Here is an 11,076-nt window from a genome sequence, read left to right on the forward strand (position 1 = left end):
TGGAAGCTGAGGATAAGCATCCCTAAGCTCTACTTCCTTCTCATAAGGTGGGGGTCTTTTCGCTGAATCCGTATGTGAGAAAGGTATACTGACTTCTACCCTTAGTTTCTCTGTCGACTTCTCTTCCTTTAGCCTTTTCTCCATACCTTTGCCTCTCTTATCGTTGGTATCTTTCATCAGTTTTTGTCCTTCATCTTCAAACAGCTTAAGAACACCCAGCTCCCTTTGTCTCTTTTCTTTACGTCGTTCCTTTTGGTTTCCCTTCTTCTGATCTGCCTTGTAAATTGACAGAAGCACTTTCATGATGTTGATGACGTCAGGGTTAAGAGTCCCTTCCACTGGCCATGGTTGTTCAATGTCAGGCCAACGTTTGTTCCATTTGCCGGATAACCTCGCAATACCCTTAACTAAAGGATTACTATGTTCAACTATATCAACCGGTGTAATGACTTTCATAGCCTTGCTGTCCTTTCTCCCCATTGTAACTACTCTTTTATATTCCTTTATTGTGAAATATTTTATTTTAGCCTATATAGCCTATGGCTTCCCCCCTTTAATTTTTTTTATTTAAACAATAAAAATATGAATATTAAAAAATTCAATTAAATTTTTTATTCAAAAATGATTTCTAATTAAAATAAAAAATCAATTAAAAAATCAATCAAAAATTATTTAAAAATTATGAATAATTAAAACCAATCTTTTACCAATTTATCAATTAGTGGTAGACAACCCTGGTCCTGGAGTACCCTGGAAGACCAGGTGTGTTGAATTAAGGCAATAACTTAACTGATCAATTAGCTAAGTAGCTCAGGGTTTGGGGTTCAATAATGGGGATAGGGGAAAGAGAACCAAGGGGATATTTTGTGAACAGTATGATGTAGATTGGGAGAGATTGTGTGAATGGGTTACAGAGGCTGGACGGGTTTGGGTGGTGTTGTGGGGCGAGGAATCAAATCAAAATCTAATCAAATTGATTGGGGAGGGAAGTCGTGTCAAGTGCTCTTTTTCACTTTCTTAGAGTAACAGGACTAATGAAGAGAGTTAAATGTTGGTTGGCTGTGACTGGCCTCACACTCCAGTACAGTAGGTGGTGGTGTAAACACCTTAAAAATTGGATGAGATCCGTCAACCCAATCCCAAAGAACAAGAAGAAGAAGAAGAGAACCAAGGGTTAGCGGAAAGCCTGTGGCAGGTAGAGGCCAGAAGGCCAAACCCTTCATACAAAGAGGCATGGCACAATAATGTATGGCAAGTTGTGATGCCTTGAGGAAGCTTTTGTCTTCCTTTTACACTCAACAATGTTTATGTGTTTATGCATATGCATGAAAGGCTTGTTGTGGTATTCATTTAATTACCTGATACTCGTCTGTCCACCAAGATCCCACATCTGGAACTTCAGGTTCATGTAGGTTACCGTCTCCACGTTGAAGTCGATTGCTGTACAACACAATGACAGAGATTAAACACCTTGAACTATGAGCACGTCAAAGAAAGTTATGCCCTTTAACCATCCACTCTATTAATGACATGGAAATACCATTTGTTATTGTGGAGCAACAATCAATTCTCCCTGTATGCATCTGGAACTAGGCAACATAATGTGCGTGAACCACCTTTCCAAGTAGAAAGAAATGAAAAACAAAAGCGTTACATACTGGGAATGGTTGTGGCCACCTCTCCAACCTGCAGGTGGTACAGGAGGATGGCAGTTATACCAGCTCCAATATACAGCAGTAGAAGTTCAAGTAATGTTACTGTAGTGATTGAGGGAGTGAAGTTGGACCAGGGCTGCTTGCCCTGGACCAGTGTAGGGTAAGCACACTTACCAATAGCTATATCACCAGTATCTTTGTGTAGACCTATCCTGTTTTTTCTGTGCCATAAAGGTCCAGCCCTCTTGGTAGATGTCAAGCAAGCATACAGGGATGCTACTCAGGGTTACTACTGTACAGTATGTGTCTCTGACATTCATCCAGTGTCTCATTCCTGCCTTTGAACAATAAATAGCTAGCTGAGTTAGCACACAAATTAGCTAACATTGTAGCTGGCATTAAAAAGATATGGCATATAGAACAAACCGGATGGACATCATGAAAATGATTGGAGAGGTTGAGAGTAGAAGTTGAGGAGCAAAAACAAATAAAATATAATTATTGTAAAATTGACTGTGTCCATAAAATGTAGATAGTGGGTATAAGCTAGAAGTAGAGGCCTAAGCATTGTTGTTCACTAATTTACCCCAAGTAGGGAAAGGATGGCGGGGTTGAAAAGTAGTAAAGGATGGCGCAGTGGTCTAAGGCACTGCATCGCAGTGCTAACTGTGCCACTAGAGATCCTGGTTCGAATCCAGGCTCTGTCGCAGCCGGCCGCGACCGGGAGACTCATGGGCGGCGCACAATTGGCCCAGCGTCGTCTAGGGTAGGGGAGGGAATGGCCGGCAGGGATGTAGCTCAGTTGATAGAGCATGGTGTTTGCAACGCCAGGGTTGTGGGTTCGATTCCCATGGGGGGCCAGTATAAAAAAAATATGTAATCACTAACTGTAAGTCGCTCTGGATAAGAGCGTCTGCTAAATGACTAAAATGTAAATGTGAGTATATATATAAAAAACATGGGGGATTGGAAGTGATGCAGACAATTACATTGATGGAAGTTACAATCTATCTGCAATATACAGCGGGTTTAGGGTCATTAAATATTGTGTGGGTGGGTGGCGGGCAGGTTGAATAAAGATAAAACAATACCTTAAAAATCCAGAAATGTATAATTCTTGTGCAATTTAAATCTATAGGCTACATTGAGTTTTTTTCATTCATTTTTTAAAGCATCTGGCATCAGTACATAAGCCTAAGCTTTAAGGCCTAACTGTACACGCGCCAAGTGCTTTTGGGAACGGGCTGAAAAGTTAATGTCGATCCACAGAGGCAAAAAGGCAAATGTCGAAGTTGAATTCAATAAGAGAAAAGCTGCTAAATGGAGAGTTTAAAATAAAGAGAAGGGAGGGCCAGAAAAGTGATGTTTGGGAAAGATTTGGTGAAGGGGTAAAAGAGGATGATAGCAGTACCGGCTATGTTATGCGTGATGATTGTGAGGCGATATACACATTTGTCACAAGATGGGGACTTCAAATAGGCCTTTGGCACTTCAAGGGAACTGTAGCCTACTGTTCAGATGGGTTAAATGGAACCCTTTCTGCAGAGGGTTCTACATGGAACCCAAAATGGTTGTACCCGGAACCAGATGAGAAAAAATAAGAAACCCGCACACTGCTCTTGTCAGTATCACTGCTCTTACTCGGGGGGCTCTGAGGTACCGGAACACATTGAGAAAAAAAGTGTCAAACACAACGTGGCAGCACAGCAGACAGAGTAAACAGCCAAGTAGCCTACTGTCTATAGTGGTGAAACAGACAGCTCTCTACAAGCTGATGATTAATTCAAAGCATTTTAGACGTCACTGCAGTATGCCCACATACTTGAGTATAGCTGCGGGGCTTACACAAGTCCGAATTTCTAATAGCCTAATTTTCTAGACATCAATGTACAGCAACATTTTTAGACGACACTGCAGAACACTCACTATTTGCATATGCACACATACTCAACTGTTGGGCTTATGTGGGGATCTAGATGTGATGACTAGCTTAGAAAGAATGCATTAATGATTAAACATAAAAGGTTTGTACTGTACTGATATAAATTGTTTCACATAACAAGCTGTGATTCATGTGAGGAACGTTAGGGGGTAGGATGAGATAAGAACTTGTATTTCTCACAGACACATACACACTGCCTCTTTGTTAAACCATCATACTCAAGGACATGTGTACTGCAAAAGTGCTGACTTTCTGGATAAGTTGCAAAACAACTAGACACCTGGCAACAGTGTGCAACAGTGGAGCGCCAAGAGGCTGGGACCAGCCTGTGCGCCAACGATTGGCTGAGTAAGTCTAAACCACGCTCAGTCTCTACTCTGATTGGCCAGCAGGGAGCGGGAACTATCTCTGTCAGAGTATTTTAAGAAGAACTCAGAACAATGGCTTAGTTCTCTGAGTGCCCTGCGTGGTATTTCAGTGGACCCGTATATACGACCATCATATTTACCATTGAAGTGGTTTGCATGAATTAAAATACTAGTCTATTTTAGAAGACGTGTATTGACCTCTTTTGTTCCTATACCAGATTTGAATTGACACAACTTAACAATTGGTGACCACCGACTGTGATCTGGTAGAAGGGACTTCGCTGGGTATTGTCCGGCCCATTGGACATCTCTGTCATTGGACGGTGTGTTTCACAAAGAGTCCGGACTACTAAAAACAGGTAAGCAGACACCTATTGTTATATAACTAAAGTTCTGCACATTGGCTTTATCCAAATTAATTTTGTGAAACACCTGTCTGATGTAAGTGAACTAAATTATGAATTATTATGAGTAAATAAGAAATATTGTCGCTATTGTGATATGCAAATGTATGGTAAATGTGAGTGTTAAAACCATGGTATTATAGAGTATTGTTCACCGGCACGTACCAGAGGACTAGGTACGGCTAGGATCGGGGAATAATACTGAAATCCCCAGGCTAATCACTTTTATTATTTTATGTTGCCTTTTTTAATGTTTGCAAAAATTAAGTATGTTTTGTACTGTTACTTTTTACAAAAGTACTGAAACAGTCTCATTAGTATTGGGCTAGACTATGATCTGGAAATGTCTACTACCCTTTAAAACAAGTTGTTGATGAATGAAATTAGCACCGTTTCTCGTAGTTTCTTGCTACTGTCTGGTGAGGAAGTGGGCAATATGGAATACATTGGAGTTGGAAGGGAGAATGAATGACTAATCAGAACTTGGATAACATCAGGGAATAAGCAGGTAAATGTATCAGCCTAACAATGACAAAAGAAACGGTGCAGAGTTGTAGCCTTAAGATAACATTCGATATTTGCATGTTATGTACTGGACAGAGGGCTAGCCAGCTGTTCTCAAAACATTGGATTACTAACTTGAGCGATGACATCTCAGTTTGCTGCACGTTTTCACATGGACGTACACTACATGACCAAAAGTATGTGGACACTCGTCGAACATCTCATTCAAAAATCATGAAGTTGGTCCCCCCTTTGCAACTATAACAGCCTTCAATCTCCTGGGAAGGCTTTCCACTATATGTTGGAACATTGCTGCGGGGACTTGCTTCCATTCAGCTACAATAGCATTAGTGAGGTCGGGCACTGATGTTGGGCGTTTAGGCCTGGTTCGCAGTCGGCGTTCCAATTCATCCCAAAGGTGTTCGATGTGATTGAGGTCAGGGCTCTCTGCAGGCCAGTCAAGCTCTTCCACACCGATCTCGACAAACCATTTCTAAATGGACCATGCTTTGTGCCCAGATTCGTCCGTCGGACTGCCAGATGGTGAACCGTTTCCTACCAGGTGGTGAAGGTAGGAAACAACATCTCCACTTCACTGATCCTCAACACTGGGGCCCCACAAGGGTGCGTGCTCAGCCCCCTCCTGTACTCCCTGTTCACCCATGACTGCGTGGCCAAGCATGCCTCCAACTCAATCATCAAGTTTGCAGACGACACTATAGTAGTAGGCTTGATTACCAACAATGACAAGACCGCCTACAGGGAGGAGGTGAGGGCTCTGGGAGTGTTGTGCCAGGAAAATAACCTCTCACTCAACGTCAACAAAACAAAGGAGATGATCATGGACTTCAGGAAACAGCAGAGGGTGCACCCCCCTATCCACATCGACGGGACCACAGTGGAGAAGGTGGAAAGCTTCAAGTTCCTTGGCGTATACATCACTGACAAACTGAAATGGTCCACCCACGCAGACAGTGTGGTGAAGAAGGCGCAACATAGCCTCTTCAACCTCAGGAGGCTGAAGAAATTTGGCTTGGCACCTAAAGCCCTCACAAACTTTTACAGATGCACAATTGAGAGCATCCTGTCAGGCTGTATCACCGCCTGGAACGGCAACTGCATCGCCTGCAACCGCAGGGCTCTCCAGAGGGTGGTGCGGTCTGCCGAACGCATTACCGGGGGCAAACTACCTGCCCTCCAAGACACATCAACCACCCGAGCCACTGCCTGTTCACAACCACTATCATCCAGAAGGCGAGGTCAGTACAGGTACATCAAAGCTGGGACCGAGAGAATGAAAAACAGCTTCTATCCCATCAGACTGTTAAATAGCCATCAATAGCACATTAGAGGCTGCTGCTGCCTATTGAAATCACTGGCTACTTTAAGAAATGGAACACTAGTCACTTTAATAATGTTTACATATCTTGCACTACTCATCTCATATGTACAGTGGGGGAAAAAAGTATTCAGTCAGCCACCAATTGTGCAAGTTCTCCCACTTAAAAAGATGAGAGAGGCCTATAATTTTCATCATAGGTACACGTCAACTATGACAGACAAAGAGAAAAAAAATCCAGAAAATCACATTGTAGGATTTTTTATGAATTTATTTGCAAATTATGGTGGAAAATAAGTATTTGGTCACCTACAAACAAGCAAGATTTCTGGCTCTCACAGACCTGTAACTTCTTCTTTAAGAGGCTCCTCTGTCCTCCACTCGTTACCTTTATTAATGGCACCTGTTTGAACTTGTTATCAGTATAAAAGACACCTGTCCACAACCTCAAACAGTCACACTCCAAACTCCACTATGGCCAAGACCAAAGAGCTGTCAAAGGACACCAGAAACAAAATTGTAGACCTGCACCAGGCTGGGAAGACTGAATCTGCAATAGGTAAGCAGCTTGGTTTGAAGAAATCAACTGTGGGAGCAATTATTAGGAAATGGAAGACATACAAGACCACTGATAATCTCCCTCGATCTGGGGCTCCACGCAAGATCTCACCGCGTGGGGTCAAAATGATCACAAGAACGGTGAGCAAAAATCCCAGAACCACACGGGGGGACCTAGTGAATGACCTGCAGAGAGCTGGGACCAAGGTAACAAAGCCTACCATCAGTAACACACTACGCCGCCAGGGACTCAAATCCTGCAGTGCCAGACGTGTCCCCCTGCTTAAGCCAGTACATGTCCAGGCCCGTCTGAAGTTTGCTAGAGTGCATTTGGATGATCCAGAAGAGGATTGGGAGAATGTCATATGGTCAGATGAAACCAAAATATAACTTTTTGGTAAAAACTCAACTCGTCTTGTTTGGAGGACAAAGAATGCTGAGTTGCATCCAAAGAACACCATACCTACTGTGAAGCATGGGGGTGGAAACATCATGCTTTGGGGCTGTTTTTCTGCAAAGGGACCAGGACGACTGATCTGTGTAAAGGAAAGAATGAATGGGGCCATGTATCGTGAGATTTTGAGTGAAAACCTCCTTCCATCAGCAAGGGCATTGAAGATGAAACGTGGCTGGGTCTTTCAGCATGACAATGATCCCAAACACACCACCCGGGCAACGAAGGAGTGGCTTCGTAAGAAGCATTTCAAGGTCCTGGAGTGGCCTAGCCAGTCTCCAGATCTCAACCCCATAGAACATCTTTGGAGGGAGTTGAAAGTCCGTGTTGCCCAGCGACAGCCCCAAAATATCACTGCTCTAGAGGAGATCTGCATGGAGGAATGGGCCAAAATACCAGCAACAGTGTATGAAAACCTTGTGAAGACTTACAGAAAACGTTTGACCTGTGTCATTGCCAACAAAGGGTATATAACAAAGTATTGAGAAACTTTTGTTATTGACCAAATACTTATTTTCCACCATAATTTGCAAATAAATTCATTAAAAATCCTACAATGTGATTTTCTGGAGAAAAAAAATCTCATTTGGTCTGTCATAGTTGACGTGTACCTATGATGAAAATTACAGGCCTCTCTCATCTTTTTAAGTGGGAGAACTTGCACAATTGGTGGCTGACTAAATACTTTTTTCCCCCACTGTATATACTGTATTCTATTCTATAATATTCTACTGTATCTTAGTCCATGCCGCTCTGTCATTGCTTGTCCATATATGTATACATTCTTAAATTCCATTCCTTACTAGTTTTGTGTGTATTGGGTATATGTTGTGAAATTGTTAGACATTAATTGTTAGATATTACTGCACTGTCGGAGCTAGAACACAAGCATTTCGCTACACCCGCTATAACATTTGCTAAACACGTGGATGTGACAAATAACATTTGATTTTGATTTGATTTGATTTGATTCATCACTCCAGAGAACACGTTTGCACTGCTCCAGAGTCCAATGGCAGCAAGCTTTACACCACACCAGCCAACGCTTGGCATTGCGCCTGGTGATCTTAGACTTGTGTGCGGCTGCTCGGCCATGGAAACCCATTTCATGATGCTCCTGATGAATAGTTATTGTGCTGACGTTGCTTCCAGAGGCAGTTTGGAACACGGTAGTGAGGACAGACAATTTTTTACGCGCTTCAGCACTCAGGGGTCCCGTTCTGTGAGCTTGTGTGGCCTACCAGTTCGCGGCTGAGCCGTTGTTGCTCCTAGACGTTTCCACTTCACAATAACAGCATGTACAGTTGACCTGGGCAGTTCTAGCAGGGCAGACATTTGACAAACTTACTTTTTGGAAAGGTGTCATCCTATGACGGTGCCACGTTGAAAGTCACTGAACTCTTCAGTAAGGCCATGGAGATTGCATGGCTGTGTGCTCAATTTTATACACCTGTCAGCAACGGGCGTGGCTGAAATACCTGAATCCACTGATTTGAAGGGGTGTCCACATACTTTTGTATATATAGTGTATATACACTGAACAAAAATATAAACGCAACATGTAAAGTGTTAGTCCCATGTTTCATGTGCTGAAATAACAAATCCCCGAAATGTTCCTTATGCACAAAAAGCTTATTTCTCTCAAATTTTGTGCACAATTTTGTTTACATCCCTGTTAGTGAGCATTTCTCCTTTGCCAAGATAATCCATCCAACTGAAAGGTGTGACATATCAAAAAGCTGATTAAACAGGATGATCATTACACAGGTGCACCTTGTGATGGGGACAATAAAAGGCCACTCTAAAATGTGCAGTTTTGACACACAACACAATGCCACAGATGTCTCAAGTTTTGAGAGAGTGTCTGCAGGAATGTCCACCAGAGCTGTTGTTGCCAGAGAATTGAATGTTCCTTTCTCTACCATAAGCCACCTCCAAAGTCATTGTAGAGAATTTGGCAGTACGTCCAACCGGCCTCACAACTGCAGACCACGTGTATGGTGTTGTGGGGGTGAGCAGTTTGCTGATGTCAACGTTGTGAACAGAGTGCCCCATGGTGGCGGTGGGATTATGTTACGGGCAGGCATACGCTACGGACAACAAACACAATTGCATTATATCACGCAGCATGAGGCAAATGGTGGTCAAACCAGATAGACTGGTTTTCTGAAACACAGCCCTACCTTTTTCTTAAGGAATATGTGGCCAACAGATGCATATCTGTATTCCCAGTCATGTGAAATCCATAGATTAGTGCCTAATGAAATGATTTCCATTGATTGATTTCCTTATATGAACTGTATCTCAGTAAAATCATTGACATTTTTGCATGTTGCGTTTATATTTTTGTTCAGTATACTTCAGAGGATAGATTGTCCACACAATAAAAATTTAAAAGATGAACTATAATCTTTGCATTGAGCTCTATAATTGCATTGTTTGACATCAGAGGGAGTCTGTGTAGAGCTATTAGTCAGTCAGTCATTCAATTAGTCAGCTAACCACTAGGACACTTTTATGATATCAATGACATTAGACTTTGATTGTATTGTTCACAGTATACAGAAACTGAATGGATTCTGAATAAACAGCAGAATGCATATAAAACACACAGAGCAAAATATGGACTACACAATGCAGGACAAGGACAAACATGATACAACCGTTTCTTCTTAATTTGAGTCACTGTAAGCATCCCAAATTAGTTTAACTTATTTGTCCACTATGGGGTGGCAATGTTTTACGATGATTTTCACGAAGGTCCATGTCTGTGGGTCATATTCTGGTATGATAAACACTTATGGGAGGTACCTAAATTATTATTAATATTATTTCACTCACATGCACTGCTGGAGCTTAAGTATTTCACTGTACCCTGCAACTGCATCTGGGAGGGGGTCAAAGGTCATACCTGTATGCATTTTGGTGTGTATTGAGACAGAATGGGCAGTATTGGGATGTGCTCTATTATCACATGGTATCCTAGATGATAACTACACCAACTGTAGATTTAGTGTAAAATCAGTCACATCAGCCTATTTTCAAGTAAGCCGCCATTCATTTCAATGTGGAGGAACTTAACTGATTTTTCAATGGTGTAATAAGACCAACAAAGGCTGAAAATGTGTGTTACGGTGAGGAAAATGCTAAAAGATGGACCAGAGATGTGAGTTTTATGTGTTTAGCTAAATATTACCAGATAGTCTGCTAAATTACTAAAATGTAAATGTAATAATGGTAAAAATATGACAAAACACTGAAAATAAAGTCTGAGGTAAAGATGGTCGTAGGAGATCTTTACGTTTTCTTCTATGAGATAATATCAGTCAGTTAACATGACCTTTATTAATTATGAAGCATTTATGTGCTTTATTTCAATACATAAATGCTTCAAAATTCACAAAATGTGAGGTTAGCTGATGTAGATTATCTCATAGAACAAATGGTATAACATTTCCTAAGCCTGTATTTACCAAATAAGTTATTTTTGGCGATGATCAAAAAGCCCTAAAAAAACGCCGTTCATAATGCCATAGGCTGTCGAACGAACCATGGCGGAGTTAGTGCCCCTTGACTTTTTCATAATTTTGATATGTTACAGCCAGAGTGACATTTTTACAAATGAATAAAAAATGAAAAGCTGAAATGTCTTGAATCAATAAGTATTCAACCTTTTTGTTATGGCAAGCCTAAATAGGTTCAGGAGTAAAAATTTGCTTAACGAGTCACATAAGTTGTGCAATAATAGTGTTCAACATGATTTTTGAATGACTACCTTATCTCTGTACCCAACACATACGATTATCTGTAAGGTCCCTCAGTCGAGCAGTGAATCTCAAACACAGATTCAAC

This window comes from Coregonus clupeaformis, chromosome 8 (assembly GCF_020615455.1).
Source record: "Coregonus clupeaformis isolate EN_2021a chromosome 8, ASM2061545v1, whole genome shotgun sequence".
In the NCBI taxonomy this organism is placed as follows: Eukaryota; Metazoa; Chordata; class Actinopteri; order Salmoniformes; family Salmonidae; genus Coregonus; species Coregonus clupeaformis.